The sequence below is a fragment of the Ambystoma mexicanum genome, chromosome 3q (genome assembly GCF_040938575.1).
Source record: "Ambystoma mexicanum isolate Mex_15411 chromosome 3q, UKY_AmexF1_1, whole genome shotgun sequence".
Lineage (NCBI taxonomy): Eukaryota > Metazoa > Chordata > Amphibia > Caudata > Ambystomatidae > Ambystoma > Ambystoma mexicanum.
Window position 1 is genome coordinate 105,038,099 of NC_090926.1, and position 16,823 is coordinate 105,054,921.

The following is a 16,823-nucleotide window of genomic DNA, read 5'->3' on the forward strand; positions in this document are numbered from 1 at the left end:
ATCATAATGGACCAAGTAATCTAGGGTCCTATAGTTAGTAGGTCTGTTTAATGACAAGTACAAAAAATGGGGAGTCTCATGAATATTAGCGGAGGCATGCTCTTCTCTCTCGCTTCACAACTCCAATGAACTTCATAAAAAAAAACATAATTTATACTAAAAACTCATCATCACTGACGTATAATCCTATAGTTAGTAGAACCAATGAGTCTTTGTACTTTTAGTGACGTCTGCAGTAGCCATTTTGAAGGTAGGGCTTAGATGCCCCACCTGACAGTGTTTACCCAATCCCCTCGTTCCGTTACCATATACAGGTATAGTACCTATATTAAAGTTACCTTTCTAGAACCAATATAATTGCATGCAACATTTTAAGGATTATAATGACATAAGAGGTTTGTTGGAGATGGGGTCCGAATAGGATGTGCAATTAACAGAGATTTATAGGACAGTGTGTTGTCCACACAGGGTCTCCCCTGAAGAATTTCCAAGAAATAGTTTTTATTAGGATGCATGGAATTAAACCTGTTGGGTGTGTGTGTAGTGTGGGTATGTCTGAAATTGGAGTTAAAACTGATTGAAGTGGGTAGTTGTGATTGATATGACATAAGATAGTTTTATGTAAATGTTATTAGCAGTGTTTTGGCTCTGTGGTCATAACCACTGTTGTTGAAATTGATATTGTGAACCATTGTGTTCAAGACTGTGATTAAGTAAGATGGGAATTGTATTTTAGAAGGTTGTAAAAAAAATAAAAAAAATATGTTTATACTTCATAAAAACAGTGTACTTATATTAGTTTATAAAAAAAGGACATTAGGCTTCCAGTGGAAAGGTAGTGGGAGTTACCGCACTGGTAAAATAACCAGTGAGCAAATGACGTCCAACCATTGGAACTCTTTTTGTTTAGAGTTACTTTACATCTTCCAAACTTTACTTATAGTTATTCTATGTCCAGTGATGTCTGAGGGCTCATGTATGCCACATCAGTTCAAGGGTACATTTGATATGGTTGTCTGAGTGTATAACAGCTCTCATATTTCTGATGTGGTGAGGGTGTGGGCTCTACAAATGATGTGTACATCTGCCTCTTTAGTCAGGTCATGCATCAGTGGCGGCAGGCGCCAATGATGCAGAGCTATTAGGCAGCAGTGTTGGCTTTCAGGTCAAAGACTCTACAGACAGCAGGCAGTGTTGGGCTGGTATGGAAAACACTATTGCGACAGAGAAGCGACAAGGAGACATAGCTGCTTCAATTCAGAGTCAGATCAATAAAGCAGCATCAACTGGAAGCTCAAAGAATTTAGTGACCAGAAGGCAATGTTGAGTTGGAGAATGCTAGCAGGCTCGTAGGTCTCACATGCAGAGACAGCAGAGCTTCAGTGTTGACATCCATTGATCCTAGAGATAAAGAGACAGTCAAGTGTCAAGATCAAGGATAAGTCTGGCAGTTCCTTTGCAGCAGCTTGGGCATCATCAAGGCTTCCCAGACTGGTGTCAAGGCAGTTCGCAGATGCAGGGAGAGAAAGTGGTCACTTCTTAAATTCTGTGACTGCTGAGGGTCCCAATCCAGGAGTTCCGGGACAAGGTAAATCCTTTTGTTGTCCTTTCATTCCAGGGAGCTTGACTGGCAACTACATGGGTTCCTTCACCTCCAGAAAGCAAAATGGTGGGTCCCTTTGCCATACCAACCTTTCCTCTCTGTCTGCTTAAACACATTTGCTTCCCATGCCTACTAGTTTCAAATTCATTCCAGCGATCAGCACCCTGCTGTGAGGCTCCCTTTGTTAGGTCAGTGCTGCAGTCTTGGGCACCTTTCTGTGCCCTAGGGTAAGGTGGATCCCTCCCTACATGAGAATCAGGGAAGGCAGAATCCGAGCTATTGTCCCACCAGGCAGATATGGAGACATCCAGCCTAAAGCTTTCTAACACTGTACACCAGTAGTTAAATTAATTGCTAATAGTGATTGAAGGAATTCAAAACAATTTGAGGTGCCTGGGAGAAACTCAATCCCGGTGCAAAGATTGTAAGATATAAAGAAAGACAAGAAAAGTGTCTGAACTTGCAGGACACTCATCTCCCCTGCACACTTTGAAGGGCTAATTTTAGGCAAGCAACATGGAACAGGTGTTAATTGTTTAAAAGGCAAATGTCTTAGGTAATCATAACAATTAACTGTCCAACAACTGTAACATATTCAATTGAGAACCAAGTAACACTTCCAGAGAGGCGTCTGTGTCCTATTTCCAGTATTTTTCAAAAGCTGTTTTGGGCAACTTAAAGCCAATGTAGCTCAAAGCGTCGGGACAAGCACATCCCTTCTTCAGGAGCAAGATATCAAAAATCAGTGAAGTTAACAAAAAGATGGGTGTCAATAAGTAATTTGTAATAGCGCCACAATTATAAGAAGGAATATTCGAGAGAACAAGATGTTGATTTACCTTACATTTGAAAGATAAAAGTGAAATTCAGCCAGTACCATTTGATCGATTCAGATTGGGTATTCACGACCAAACATGGGGAGCAGGAGTTGCGGGGGTGTACCCCGCTCCCCATGTTTGGTAGTGATGGCCTTTGGGAGTATCAGGGGTGTCCCCCCGCATCCGGAGGTTTGGAGGCGGGGGAAAAAAACAAAAAAAAAAAGAAGAAAAGCGGCTCCTGCGTCGTCAGTTCTGACCTGCGTAGGTGTGACAGAACTGACGCCGCAGGGTCAGAAGATAAGCAGATGCCAAAAAAGTAAGGTGGATGATGTATTGGGGACTGTTAAAAAAAAGCGGGTGTTTTAAAAGATACATCAGGCATGAAAAAATGTAGAGTTATTCTGCTGCCTTCTCATCTCCTTCCACAAGCAGCAGCGCAGAGGAGGAGGAGACGTTACGTCTGGGTGGTAGGGCATTCCTTTGTGTCGAGGGCCGGGGCAAGCTGGACACCAGAGCAGGAGGAGCTGACGAATATCGGATATGGTGGCACGGGTGCCCGGGATGAAATGGGCCCAGCTGCAAGGGCTTAGTTCGCAAGTTGCTGGGTAAGCAGCAAAAGCCAGAGGTGTTGGTCGTCCATTTGGGCGGGAATGACCTGTCAAGCATGGGAGGGGGGGCTTTGTTGAAGGAGATGATGTTCTCATTGCAGGATTTGTCGGCGCAGCTGGGTGAGACCGAGATTGTGTGGTCAGAGATAATTCCCAGGCTGGAATGGAGGGGAGCAGAGAACCACGCTGCAGTGGAAAGATCAAGGAGAAAATTGAATTGTGCTATGTCGAAATTCTGCAGGAGCAGAAGCTTCCAACAATCAGACATGGCTTGATTAACTTGAAATGCCCGGAATATTACCTAAAGGATGGAGTTTATTTATCAGCGATGGGGATGGAACTCTTTTTCTGGAATGTGTGTACAAAGCTCTTCGAATTGTAAATAATGGAAAGGAGGGAGCCACGATGGGCGGTAACCCACCCTTGGCGTGGAGGTTTTTGGGCGACCAATCACAAGAGACAGACTCCGAATGAGCCATGATTAAGCTGGAAGAGTCTTCGCTCTTCTCGGACCAGTGCCTCTTGGGAGCTTAAGCGGTAGGGGCGTCTGGTGGTAACAATAAGGACTCAGCTTCCCCCAAAGAAACAGCGCTCTCCCCACCCAAGAACACCTGCAAGGGCAGGCGGGGCTCAGGCACAAAGGGTTGGGAGAGTTGGGCCTACTGTGGACTTTGTGCAAGGGAAAGGGGGAAGCAGTTTGTTGGATACGGTTCAGGCGCCACACTTTCAGAACTATTTTCACTAATGTGTGCAGTGATTTTTTATAATGTTGTGAAAATGTATCTGCGGCCAGTTTTGCCAAATGAAGACCTTTCTCATTCCGCACTTTACTAAGGGAAAATGAAGAATGCGCAAGGATGAGGCTTATTGGTACAAATGGACAAATGCACGGGTTATGGGAGCGGCCAGGGCCATGCGTTGAATACAAACTGGGGGTTTAAAGAGTCTAACTGACCCCCTGCCACCCCCCCAAACACATTGGCTTTTTGGCCCATTAGGCAGCATGGAGGGTTCATTCGGCCCTCTGCCAAAATCAGTTTTGTACCCCTGTAACGAAAGGAGAATAACATCCAACTCGCCCCAGTGGTGTGTGGTGTGTACTCCAATCCCCAGCCAAGCCCTTGCAAGGTGCCTTCGTTTATGTACTGGGATGACTGGATTGAGAAATGCGTAGGAATCGTAGCCGCAGGATGTGCTTGTGACATCTGTACCTATTGCTCAGCTTATTGAATGATTCAGAGCTGAAGGCCTTATCAGGAGTTCTATCAGGTTGGCTATTGGCTCTTTGCCGTCGGTCTGCGAAACTCCCCTCCCTTCCCAGTCTGCGTTCCCTCCCCGGCATACCTCTCCCCGTCTGTGATTGCAGCAACATGTCTCACACACTACCTGCCCGGCCTGTTTCCTGGAGGAGGGGAGGGCGGCTGTCATAAAACAGGCCGCGCGCTGAACCGGCCTTGGATTCATCCTCTGGAGAAGCTGCTGCGGTGAGGAGCAGGGGGAGCCAGGAGAGCAGCCCCGCGGCCACACGGGACAGAGGGGCCTTGGAAGTCAGGCGTCAAGCGCGACCACCGCACCCGAAACCCCCTCACTAGTGGTAAGGAATAGAGCAAACGCGTGGATGCTTCTCTTGCCGTAAAGATCAGTTTATGAGCGGAAACTGGGCGGGAAATGGAGCAAGGTGGAGAAGAAGCGCGAACTGGAGGTCAGAAACCTCTGCACTATTTTCTGTGTATACCTTCAGGTAGACTTTGATTTTGGCTTGACTGTGTTAAAATGATGTTCAGCTGATGCACGCGAAGCTGAGAGAGACCTGTATGCCGCCAAAAGTTCGAATCCCAGCAGCAGGGTACGCCTTTCATCTTTCTGAGATTAAGTTTGTGAACGCCGTTTATTCGGATGATAGAAGTATTTAGTAACATAGCGCTTCCTCGTTCCCCGGCAAAGCATAAGCGTTATACGAAACCGGAGAATGTCGCAAGGAAGAGGGGCGAGCAGGCTGGGTGTGAGAAAAAAGAGGCTCCCGCTTCAGTGCAATGAGCTGCAGCTGGGAGCACTCACAAGCAGCTGCTGCTCGAGGGCTCGGAATGTAATCGCGTGATCGTCTCCTTTCTCATGTGAAATAAAGGGTATGGTGAAATAATACCCATTTATTAGTCACTAGATTTGCTGTCCAGGTAACAGAGTACAGAAAACAAGGATATCGCTACCATACTCCACTTTTGAAAAGTGGAACAAAGTTACCTGTTTTGTTAGCAGAACAATAACCCAATTTCCGTTTTCACCAATTGTTAATCTGTGCAAAACTTTTGGCAAATGACCTCAGGGCTGTGCCATTGGATTTATCGAGCTCCCTTTTTGGTCTTAATTGGGAGGGCTGTCGAGCGCGGAACCTTGCTCGCCTGACCCGATTCGCTTCCACAAACAGGGGCATGATGGGAAGGTGCACACTAATCAAAACGGTACTTTCTACGCGCCTGCAGGGTCATTAACCTTAATGGGCTACAGCAGCCAGGGCTGGCCCCCTGATGATGTAGGGGTACACAGTAATATGATGGGCACTGCCCCTGCCTCCTGCCAGTCTATGAAGTGAATGAAAGGCGAAACGCCCAGTCCTGCGTGTGACATCCAGGCTGCTTCTGAGAAAGATGGCAGGATGGATAGCGGACATTAATGAGGGAATCTAGTCAGGCCACAGTATACTTTAAGAATGACTTTATGCGATTAATGGGCCTCACGGGATCGAAGCGGAGTCGTTTGAGCCGTCGCACTCCCCTGGATTCGGGCGAGGCTCTTGTGTAAAGGATATCCTGTATCCCGCGTTCAGGAATTCCGAAGGGAGAGGCATGAAGGAATGGGGAAATGCTCTTGAGAGTTAGGCTGAGTAGTGAGGGCCCCCCCCTTCTCTCTTGTTCCTTGTACCCCGACTATGAAATAATATGACAAGCAGACTTGGGTGTGGAAAACTTATAGGCCGTAGGCCGAAAATAACACCAAAACATAACATAATAGAATACATCACACCAGATGCTTTTGGGCACATCGTGTCCAGGGTTGGAGGAGATGCCCAGCCTTCTCCTCAGCTAGTCTTTGTTACCCTTGGGCATCCGACCCCGGACACGTGCCGCCGCCTACGACTTTCTTCTACCGTGTACCGAAGAAGGTACTCGGCGTTCCGGTTCCTCCTTCTATCTCCTTTCCTTCCTTTTTGCAGGGTGGGTTGGGCGGCAAAATGTTTCCTTCTCCCCCTTTTCCAGGCCCTGGGAACTTACCCGTCAGAGGTGAGCTCCTTCGTGGTTTGTCCTTCTCTTGGTTTCTGCGGGGTTACTTATACTCCCCTGCTCCTTTGTTGTCCCTTTGGGGGGCGGGCTTCCCCTGGCCCCCCTGTTGCTTTTCCTTCGCACCTTTTCCTGTTGTATTGCTTGTTTCCTGGCAGCACCATGGGTGGGGGCGCCGCCTGGCTGCCCCTCCCCTTGCATTTCGCGCCGTTTCGTCCCCCACCCTGCGCCTAACCCCCCAGGCCCTCCAACGTGCCGTACTTTGTACGGTACGGGGCCTGGGGCATAGGCTGAGTAGTGTGGGCCCCCCCTTCGCTCTTGTTCCTTGTACCCCGACTATGAAATAATATGACAAGCAGACTTGGGTGTGGAAAACTTATAGGCCGTAGGCTTATTTATTTTCTACCGAAAATAACACCAAAACATAACATAATAGAATACATCACACCAGATGCTTTTGGGCACATCGTGTCCAGGGTTGGAGGAGATGCCCAGCCTTCTCCTCAGCAAGTCTTTGTTACCCTTGGGCATCCGACCCCGGACACGTGCCGCCACACCTGAGTGGATGTTGCTTCAGCCGCTCAGGTCCCCCCAAAAGCGCCCCTATCTGCCCTGAGAATGTTGCTATAACAAAACCCCCCCTTCCCTTAGTCGACAAGTGCGCCCCTGATTCTCCGTGCTATAAATTCTGACATGAAACTTTCCGTTTTTCCCCCCGTTGCGTGCCATGCTATGCAGTCTATCCGCTGCTGCTGCCTCTATGGTAGTGGTCCTTCTCTCTGATGCAGTTTAGGTATATTGCTCTCCCTCTACCCGACTGGTATACTAACCTTGCTTTTTGCCTGGCCATCCCCATCTATCGTGTGACGGGCCATTAGTTCCCCTGCCCTGAAAGCCCCATGGTATGCCTCGGCCCAGCTTTTCTTTCTCCCTTTGGCCAATGCCTTCTCCCAACATTCACCCGTTTTTGCCGAAATTACACCCACTTCCTGCGCTCCTGTTTCCACCACTGCATTTATTACCTGCTTCTCGTACTGCTTACCTGTTTTGTACGTTAGGGCGTTCCTTGCTCGCTTGTTTATGACCCGCCCTGTATCCCTTTTCCCTTTTGAGTCAAACTTTGTAGTCAACCGTACCTTCCTTTCCAGGTTTTTAATGGCCTTTTCTTTTTCCTTTTGGCCAATGCCTCTTCCAAACCTTCACACACTTCCTCTGCAGCAATTTATTTATTTATTTATTTTTTCACATTGCACTCCCCTGTGGTCTTCCTTTTCCTTTTTGCGTTACCTTGTAGTTAACTGTTCTTATCATTCCAGAGCTTTTCATGGACATTTACACTTTTCCTTTTCGCTTTGGCCAATGCCCTTACCAAGCATTCACACCTTTTCTACGCCGAAAAATATATATTTTTTTTTAAACTTTTTTGAGTTAACCTTATAGTCAACCGTTCTTCCCTTTCCAGAGTTTTTGATGGGACCCATGCCTTCTTTGGCGTGGGCGTTTTCTCCTTTCTGGCGCCCGGCCTTGGATCCCTGCACCTCTCGCCACTGAAAATGCGCCAAGGTGACAGCTACACTTTTACTACCACTGGGCATGATGCACCCCCTTTACTCGACCCGTGCACCACTGCCATGTTATCCAACTGCACCGCTATTTCTTTTTTTTTTTTTTATTCAGCTACTCTCCCGCTGCACATAATGCTACCCAGCTAGGAAACCATTCCCGCCTGCGTGTTATTCCTAGCTCATGCAGCCTCCTGCCCTGCTTTTGGTCATTTCTCCGTGCACCACTCTCACCCTAGTGTTGCGCCGACGCCAAGTTCTCTTGCCGCACCCGTGAGCAACACTCTTTTCCCCTTGGTTCCTCCTCGTATCCTACCTATGTGGAGCCCCATCCCGGCCCCCTTGTCCTTGGCTCAATGCTTCTTTAGAAAACCACTTTCCCTTGTTCTATGACCCTTCCCGCCGTATTTAGTTTTTCAGCTAATGCTTGCAGTTCTGTCACGGTGGCCTTGTTCCTCCCTTTTAGCGGACTGCCCCTTGCTGGACTGAACCTCCCCACTATCCATATGCCAAGAGCTGGCACGCCCCATATGTAGACATTTGCCCCTGAAATATTCCTCTTCCCCTTGCATACCTAGCCATTTCTGTGATTAATGGAGTCAGTCTCCCATCTGGGAAGACAATTATATTTCTGTTAAAACACTCTGAATTGTCACTTCAGTTTCTCGATCTATAGATCCATACCATATTCATTAAATGGGTGTACAGGGGTGATAACTTGTCTGAGAGAGCTCATTCTTTCATTCAGCTTATGAACAGCAGGCAGCTCCGGACATGCCTGTTGCCAATTGAATGTAGACAGATCTACTATTTAGACACTGGGAGAGAGCCATGAATCCACATTGGTGGTGAAGAAGCACTCAACATACAGAACACAATGGTATAGTGTTGCAGTCCTGCTGAGAAATGACAATTCTGAGCATGTAAGCAGTAGGCTAGATCAGTGCTGCCCCATAAAAGGTGTAGAAGCCCCTGTAAGAAGTGGCAATACTGTCCCAATGGTGAGACGTGTTGTATTTTCACATTAACTATGCCTAAGAACTTTGGGTTATTGAATAGTGCTGCTACATTCTGAGTAATTCCATCCCTTTAAATATATGAGCTCTTGTATAACCACGACAGTGTTGAGTTATTCTGCTGACAGACTTGCTCAATATTTCTGGTTCTGTATCATTAAATGTACTTCAGATCTTTAGAGTATCGGAAGGATAGCTCAGGGGCAACGTGCTCGCCTTGGAAGCAAGTCGACACAGAGCAGCAAAGGTTCGATCCCTCGGTCCGTGCAACACAGGTTCACTCCCTCGGTCCGCGCAACACAGGTTTGCTCCCTCGGTCCGCGCAACACAGGTTTGCTCCCTCGGTCCGCGCAACACAGGTTTGCTCCCTCGGTCCGCGCAACACAGGTTTGCTCCCTCGACAGGTTCGCTCCCTCGGACCGTGCAACACAGGTTCGCTCCCTCAGTCCGGGCTTAGAAACCTCTGAGTAGTACACGCATTATAATTAAGCAATTAAAATAAAAAGAAATACATCTGTTGAGAAGTGCTGGGGCCTTGTCAATAAGAGTGTAGCAGCTGAACTGAGAGGTGCTGATGTTGTCCCATCAAAAGTTGGGTGTACCTCTACATCTGTGCACCCCTCTTGCCAACAGGGCTGCACAGAAGTACAAATACACCCAACCCAAAACGATTTTTAGAAATTGAGGGACAGACTTGTTTTGCATCTGTGCCTCCATTTCTAAAAATCATTTTGGGTTGGGTGTACCTCTACATCTGTGCACCCCTCTTGCCAACAGGGGTGCACAGATGTACACATACACCAAACCCAAAACGATTTTTAGAAATTGAGGGACAGATGCAAAGCAAGAACCTCTTGCTTTGCATCTGTCTCATAATTTCTAAACATCGCTTTTCCCCCGCTTTTACCCGGGCCGCCAGAGAGAGACACAGTATGAATGGAACAAAGGGCCATCCATACTGCGTCTCTTCTCTCCACTAGGGGGGGGGGGGCACAGGCCCGACTTCATTCTGAGGGGGGCGGGCCCCCAGCACCCCCATACTCGGCGCCCCTGCCAGGGCAGCTTAGGTCACCGAGCCCCCAGCTTCCCTCGGTGAAGCTGGGGGCTCGGTAAAGCCTGCCATGCTGCTGCCCGCCCACCCGGCTGTCGTTCACAAAGCATTTTTTTATGAACTCGGCGGGCGGGCGAGCTGCAGGCAGGCAGGGGGGGATGACTTTTTGTGCGGCTGGCGTGGCAAGGCTGAAATGCCTTCCGGCATCAAGCCTTACTGGCCATGTCAGCCCCACTGCTGGCCCCCCATTGGTGCAGCATACACACACACTACGTGACTCATAGGAGTCACGTAGTTTGTGCTGACTGAGCCAACGAGGGGCAGTCTTTTTCACAGCCCGGCAAGGAAGAAAACAAAGACTTTCTTAATGGAGGGCGGCCGTTGCTGCTTGCGGGCCGCCTTCCATTAGGAAAGTCTTCAACCCTGCCGGGCCGCATCCAGCAGCATCACAGGCCGCACTTGGCCCCTGGGCCGTATGTTGTGCACCCATACTCTAGTAGGTCGGAACAAGTCTAATTTTATGATTTTTCTGTGAGAGGTCCATGGGTGCTGAATTCGATAGACATCTGTGTGTAACTGACAAGATTTTGAATTGAATCCGTTAGCGAATGGGGAGCCAGTGGGCCTTTCTTCTTGCAGGGGTGATATGCTCACGTTTGGGAATGTTGAGAGCTGCTCTAGGTGCATTGTTCTGGATCACCCCAATTTTACGGATGTTGTGCTCTAAAGTGCCTGCAAAGAGTGCAATACAATAGTTTAGCCTGGATCTGATAATGGCTCGGGTAATTGTAAGGCAGCTGTCATGGGGTAGGAAGGGTCTGGATGCATGGATCAGTTTACTGGTGTATGTGGCTGAGGGGGCGATGGAATTCACAAGACAAGTGAGCGAAAGAGTGGCATCTAGGAATACTCCCAGAGTTTTAACTGAGGAAGAGACTCTGATCGGATTGTCGTCAATGTTGAATGATGAATATTGGGCATCAAGCTTCTTGATCACAGCTGAAGGGGCTACCAGGAGGATCTCAGTCTTTTCATCATTAAGCCGGTTCCATAGCACAGTGAGTAGAGCGCTCACTTTGACATCTGTGCACAGCCTGCTGATGCAGGTTCGAATCCCAGCATGGCCAATCTCAGCCTTTCATCATTCCGAGGAAGCAGCGCTAAGATACTTGAGGGTTTGTAGCGATATATAAATGCTAAATTAATATACTTTTTTTTATTAAGGCAGAGGCGGTGCGTGGCCATCCACGCCTGGTTCATCAAGTATGCAACATTCAAGGTGGAGGAGTCCTCAAAGTAAATTGCCAGAGAGGGGGTTCAAATTTGAATATCATCGGCATAGAGGGTGTAGGCTATGCCGATGGACTCTAGAAAAGTCAAATAGAGGCTTTGTGAAGATATTGTATGGAGTCGGAAAAACATGACCCTTATGGTACTCCCCAAGAGATAGGTGCCGGGGGGCACCGGCATTTTCAGCAAACACACTGATGGATCTATCCTCAAGAACAGAGGCAATCATGGTTTAGGCCTCAGGTGAACAATTGTCAGCAGAGGTTAGGTGATGACAGTTTCTTATGATCAACCAAGTCGAACGCTGCCAATAGTTCAATGGGTAATATTAGCACTGGCCTGCCCTCATCCCTGATCTCATCAAGATGGTTATTAAGGTCAAGCAATGCTGATCCAGTGCTGTGACCAGGGGGGAAACCCGACTGGTGCAGCCCCAAAATGTGATTCTCTTTCAGCGAATGTTGAATTTGCAATTATGGTGCTCTGTGCAGAATTTTCAGTAGAAAGAGGACCATTGTGATTGGTCAGTAGTTGTGGGTACTGATGGGTCTACCAAGGTTTTTTGATGAGTGGGAGTACCCACGCTTTTGCCTTCTTAATTGAATGTAATGTAGCAACTGAGAGACAAAGAAGGTGCACAGGTTACGCAAGGAAATGCAATTACACATTGTCTGATAGTGTTCCTGATTGAATATAAAACCATGGGTATATGTTTGTGTATTGGAGAGAAGTGGAGAGATGATTAAAAGATGAGCAGGATGTGTTCCTATGGCAAATGCCTACAGAGAAACATGGGAAATTCCCAACAGGTGGAGGTGGTGAGTAGGGCTAAGGAAGTTCTTTGTCAGGTAAAGTGACTGGCCCCGCCTTAGTCTCCTCTCAGAGAAACTTCATGTTGGGATATCTATCATGTTCCCCTATGGGCACAACTGCCAGAGGGAGCATAGAGACTTAAGTGTGAGGACTGTGTATGAGACATAGCCAAAGAACTCCCTCTGTTATTGAAATTGTAAGGATTTCATAGTCGTTGAGGATGTTTGGAAATCAAAAGATTTCCCAAAGGTGGGCAGCCTCTTCCAGGTCAATATGGCTGGGGATGAGTCAGTTACATGTCGTGCAGCGCCAGATGTGGCTGACAATTGCCAACTCCTGTTGGCCTTCTGGAAGAACTTGCTTATTGGGAAATCTCTCCAATCCCATCATAGGCCATTCTTCAGACCCTCCCAAATATTGCAACTATGAATTCTACATTTTGTAGCATAAAATAGGAAAATATTGGAGCACAACATTGTATATTTTATGGCACATTTTCAATTGACTTGAGGATGTGCGTGAACCAGAGTTTAACAGAGCAGGGCTGCACACAAGAGATAGTGTGTGTGATGCTGCAAGGGATCCAGGTTGTGCTTATTAGCACATTATGTATGTTTCTCCTGCTATCAGGCTAATACAAAGAGTCTCGAGTCTAGGCTTGACATAACAGTCATCGTTTTGCTCTACCTTTTTTGTTTGAGGCGCATGCCTGTTTGATATTATTGACTTTATTGATGAAGGGGTACAAATATTCCTCTTTTACATTCCCCAACTCTCACTAACGCACTCTTCTCATAGTCACCAGCGCCCCTCATACTCACCAATTCCAATCACAATTGACATTTTCAAACCTCGCAGTCTACCAGTCTTGCCCATACACCCTACCACTGTCACACTGCCGCTCCCATCCAAGCTCTCAACTCATGCCTTTGACTTTCCAGTTCATCTTGCGGTCTACAGTCCTTCATTCTTTCTCAGCATATCTTTGATACAGTCTACTTCGCTTTACCCTATATGCTCACTACTACGTCTCACGTCCTTTGTCCAAGTCTATTGCGTTCTGCCTTCCATCCTCTCTTCCAATCTTCTACTCACTATATCTTCCCCATAGTCATCCCTCTCTGGCTCACCACCCTCTCCCTGGCCCTCCGTTCCCTCTCTGCTCTCTGGCCCAGTTGAGAGTGAGTGCTTACAAAAAGAGAGGCAGGTTGCGGCTGTGGGGTGATGATCCAACCATTGTTCTTGATGCTCGAAGTGCTTCTACCCAAAGTGGCACACGGTGACAGAGAATATTTTGCTCATAGATCTCCTGCCTATGTAAGTCCTAGCTTTCTGTGGCCCACACCTAGGCCGTCCTCCTGGTGCAAAGATTGTTTGGGAGAGGATTTCCTGTATTTGCAATTTCTTCCAGTTTGTCTGTCAGAAGCTGTCCCCAGAGTCCTAGAGGAGGGTCCAAGCGGACCCGTGATGCAGAGCTCTCGGGTTTGCTGTGGCCATGAGTGAGAAGGCAATCCAGCTCGGTTTCTCCCATTGGATTCTAGGACTTGTAGTTTTTTTCTTCCCTATTCCAAATTTAGGAAAACTACAGGCAACAGAATTCCATGCAAAAACAGGACTAGATGGTGATGTCATGCATGGCCACAAGAAACGTGAGAGCTCTGCTGATATGTCATGTTATGTTACGTTATGTTAATAGGGTTTTATACAGTGCCAAACCATAATAGTTTCAGAGCACCTAGGATTGTTAAGGGAGTGGCGTAATGTGCCCCTGCCATGGGTATGTAGACATTGGTCTGCTACAGGAAGGAAAATGAGTGAGGGGAAGATAATAGGATGGGAAAGTGAGAAATTGATGCTACAAACTCAGAGAGATAGGGATGTAGTGGAGGAAAAATGTTTTGTGCAGCCTTAGTGCTTGTCAGTCCTATTGGGTGGACCAAGGTTCTCCATAAGTGAGGAGACAGATATATCCTAAACTGGTGTGATAATTGGGTTGTTTTTCCAGAGTAGATTTGGAGAACTGTAAGTTAGTACACAATATAATGTTGGATGTTAGAGAGTTTTAAGAGCATGCTTGGAAAATCCTGGCGGTTTGGTATCTTATTTACTGGGCATCTTCATACGCTGAACCCCTCGTGCCCTTTTTACAGGTCAAACTACACAGGGGGGACAGTTGATCTGAGGATTCCCACTGCTCACCAATGTTAGCAGTGGTTAATCAGTCAAGGCCCAGCAGAGCCGGCCCTTGGATCTTTGGGGCTCCAGGTGGAAAGGAAATGGGGGGGTGCGGGGGGAATCCAGGGGAAATATCCAAATTTCACACCTCGTGACGTTGCAGGAAGTGACATCACAGAAAGTGATAGCAAAATATTATTCTCAAAGGAATCCTAGAAAGTCATATTACAAGAAATCCCCAGGAGTAAGCCAAGAGACACGCAACTTTGTGATGTCCAATATAGGAATCACCACTGTGATTATTATATAGAGAGATGAACTCGAGTCCATTTGAACATGATTGATGTTTGTAATACTGTACACTGAAAACTTTAAACAAAAGAAATTGTGTAATTCATATGTGCAATTTTACATACAGTAAATACACACTACACAATACATAGTGTAAAAGGAAAAAAGTCACCTAATATTAAGCTATGATATGATAGTTTATTTATATAGCGCCTATACACAATGGGACTCATTCCGAGATTGGAGGAAGCCATGGCGCTAATAGCGCCATGACTGCCTCCATTAACGGTACCGAGGCCGCCCTCATTCAGTGGGGACTTGCCGGTCTAGTCGTACCTTTGCGGGACCGGTAAGTCCCCAATGAAAATACCATTCCCCATTCCCATTTGAGCCCCCATAGGGCTCAATGGGAATGGGGAAGGTGCAAATAACAGTACCACAATTTGCGGTACCGTTATTTGCTCCCTGGACCCTTTGCAGCTCCCGATAAAGCCGCCTGGTGAAACCATGGGGCCTTAGCAGGACCTGCGAAGGGACCTCGTAGTTGGGAGCAAAGGGATTACCGGCAACGATGTCCTTAACGGTGCCCGGTATCCCTTTGCGCCCTACTCGTAATGAGGCCCAATGTGTTTTTCTTACGGGCCATGAACAGTAAGGATGAAATCAACTTTATAGTAAAGATCGTGGAATTAGATTAAAAACCCTTAATATTTGTTGATGATAGACAAGTACCAAGCAGCAATATAGACAAGTACCAAGCAGCAAATCAATATTCAAAGAACATTCAACGAGAATGTTAATCGCATCAACAAAATGTATCAGTGCTATTGTAAGGGAGATCATGGCCCTCATTACAACCCAGGCGTTAAGAGGTTAACGGCACTGTAAAAGGTGGCGGCTCCGTTAAACCCTTAACGCCTGATTACGAGGTCCTTTTGCGGGTGGCACTTTAACGCCGGCTTTTAGCAGGCGTTAAAAAACCAACACGCAAAGGGACCTAGGAGCTAATTACGTCACCGTAATTTACGGTGCCGTAATTAGCGCCTTCCCCAGTCCCATTGAGCACTATGGGGCAAAAATGGGAATGGGGAAGGGCCATGGCGGCATGGGGAATTACCGCCCCGCCAACCTCGGATTGGGGCGGTAATTCCCCGTTCCGCAATGGCGGAGTCGGTAAGTTACCGGCATGGACCATGGTGCTATTAGCACCATGGTCCAACGCCTGGGTCGTAATGAGGGCCCATGTCTCCTACCCCCAGCCGGGACCATAAACAATCTGACAAGACTTGTGAAGTATTATTTACAAAGGGTTTTCAACGCATTAAGACATACACATCCTTTAGTGCTGAACAATGATTTACCAAATGCCTAAGAGTTTCTAGTTTCTGCTTTTTGCTTAATCTGTAAATCCCGTCATCACCCTGTAGACACATCCCAGGACCTTCCAATGTGAGTAGACAGTTAAGACAAAATATCATGAAAAACATTTGTAAATTACTCAACGGAGATTCAAGTAAATAAAACATAGGTTTATTCAAAGTACATTCCTGATACAGTTTATATTTATCAACTATGTTCCACATGTCCGATCAGTCACACTGCTTTAATTTTCTTTTTGGGGTAGAATAATTCCACTCTTCAGAAATGAAGGCCTCGTTTAGAAAACTTCACAAGAGTCCACAAAATAAATAGTCGACACATCTTCATAACGACTTCCACCAGGCTGTTGAATAAGGAGGGAGACTTATCTGTCTTTATCTTGTAATATAAGTATATTATTATATTTATAAGTATACCATAAAGCAATTAAGGTCTCCTGCACATAGCAGCACTGACTGAGCATTATTCGATTGCCAATCCAACAGAGTTGTTTCAAGTTCAGATTTTAAGGATGGCTTAGAGATTCAAATTCCATTTTAGCATTAGCGAATGTTAGTATACTATCCAAAAGAGAGTCTGGCACCGATTTTGACACATTAAAGGCACAATTAGAAGCATTTCTGACTGCGATCAACAGTCCACGAAACGGGCGGCCTTAAGAGCCCCTTTTTGCTTTTTTCGTTTCCACAGAAAAGCTGTAAAGTTTTGGAAGTTCAAGCAGCCAAGCAGAGGCGTTGCTATCCCGGGCGTCCCGGCATCCACACCTAAAAGACTGTTAAGGCCACGGGTGTTCCAGCTGATATATATCCGTGGAGTTAGTGATGGAAACCTGTGCATGGGCCGCATCTCCCTCCCAAGACTGCCGCCAAACAACTCCAATCCACTTCCTTCCCTGCCGATTTAGGCTGCTCAGGTACCCAACTCCGTCTTGAACCGTCAAT

General features: G+C 46.9%; 1 protein-coding gene across 5 annotated transcripts in view; it reads left to right on the forward strand.

Moving 5' to 3' along the window:
• The first annotated feature begins 4,327 nt into the window (after positions 1–4,327).
• GPR84 (G protein-coupled receptor 84) overlaps positions 4,328–16,823 on the forward strand; it is a 105,250-nt gene continuing 92,754 nt past the window's right edge. For 3 of the 5 annotated variants that reach the window (XM_069653233.1, XM_069653236.1, XM_069653235.1), the window contains exon 1: positions 4,371–4,623. The gene's annotated coding sequence lies outside the window, so the exon portion shown is untranslated. Of the gene's footprint in view, positions 4,624–16,823 lie in introns of all 5 variants that reach the window. The other 2 variants (XM_069653237.1, XM_069653232.1) reach the window with 2 other exon arrangements.